General features: G+C 49.1%; 3 non-coding genes across 3 annotated transcripts; all 3 read left to right on the forward strand.

Annotated features, from left to right (window-relative positions):
• Positions 1-40: 40 nt before the first annotated feature.
• Positions 41-113, forward strand: Pmar_PMAR009018. The gene has a single exon. It is a non-coding gene; the product is annotated as a tRNA-Met (tRNA).
• Positions 114-702: 589 nt separating this feature from the next.
• Pmar_PMAR009019 lies at positions 703-774 on the forward strand. The gene has a single exon. It is a non-coding gene; the product is annotated as a tRNA-Gly (tRNA).
• An 87-nt stretch (positions 775-861) lies between these two features.
• Pmar_PMAR009020 lies at positions 862-934 on the forward strand. The gene has a single exon. It is a non-coding gene; the product is annotated as a tRNA-Met (tRNA).
• Positions 935-1,317: the final 383 nt, after the last annotated feature.

A 1,317-nucleotide genomic window follows, 5' to 3' on the forward strand; every position in this document is an offset into this window, starting at 1 on the left:
TGCTCAGCACGTCAGGGCGATACAGGAGTTTGTACGCATGAGCAGCTTGGCGGAGTGCATAGCGTGTTGGGCTCATAACCCAAAGGTCCCTTGATCGAAGCAAGGAGCTGCTATTCATCACAATACACTCGAGATGGTTATTAAACTGAGAGGTGCAGTTTACCGACTGCGTAGATCAGTCTTATCGAAAAATTTTTACTAAACAGGGTCGGTGTTTTCGTACCATTCCATGCGATTGGCCCAACCGTGCCAGTTCAGGGGAAAACAACGTCAATAAAGCGTTGTCCGTGCATAGAAAAGAGCTATTCACCTAGAGCAGAACTCCTTGCAGGAATGATGAATGACCGCTCGGTACCCCAGAACGCGTTGCGAAGATGAACCAACAGCCCAAATTCACGAGCCGCCGCATGCGGATTCAAAATGTGCTTGCAATCAGGAACTTCGATGTCACGAAAAAGTTGTGCAGCTTGTGCCGAGCTAGCTGTAGTATGTGATGAGAACCTTACCAGTTGGAGTTATCAATGGAGATAGAATGCGGCCTACCATGCGAGAGATATAGTAGCAGTTCGCGATCTCAGGTACGCGTTTAAGGCCTAATCAGACTCTTGGCCGCGGGATGGTTGACGACGGTACGTCCGAGAAGGGATTCAGATGTTCCTCTACAAGTATCGCAGGAATACTCAATCACTACATCAGTGATATGCACCGCTAGTCTAATGGCTAGGATATCTGCCTACCAAGCAGATGGTCCGGGTTCGATTCCCGGGCGGTGCAGTTCGTATCAACGAGAGAAGGGTCTCTAGGCTATCGTGGAACAGTTATGCTCAGCACGTCAGGGCGATACAGGAGTTTGTACGCATGAGCAGCTTGGCGGAGTGCATAGCGTGTTGGGCTCATAACCCAAAGGTCCCTTGATCGAAGCAAGGAGCTGCTATTCATCACAATACACTCGAGATGGTTATTAAACTGAGAGGTGCAGCTTACCGACTGCATAGATCAGTCTTATCGAAAAATTTCCACTAAACAGAAACGGTGTTTTCGTACCATTCCGTGCGATTGGCCCAACCGTGCCAGTTCAGGGGAAAAACAACGTTAATAAAGCGTTGTCCGTGCATAGAAAAGAGCTATTCACCTAGAGCAGAACTCCTTGCAGGAATGATGAATGACCGCCCGGTACTTCAGAACGCGTTGCGGAGATGACCAACAGCCCAAATTCACGAGCCGCCGCATGCGGTTTCAAATGTGCTTGCAGCAGACTTCGATGTCACGAAAAGTTGTGCAGCTTGTGCGAGCTAGCTGTAGTATGCGATGAGACCT

This window comes from Perkinsus marinus (assembly GCF_000006405.1).
Source record: "Perkinsus marinus ATCC 50983 genomic scaffold scf_1104296970392, whole genome shotgun sequence".
Lineage (NCBI taxonomy): Eukaryota > Perkinsozoa > Perkinsida > Perkinsidae > Perkinsus > Perkinsus marinus.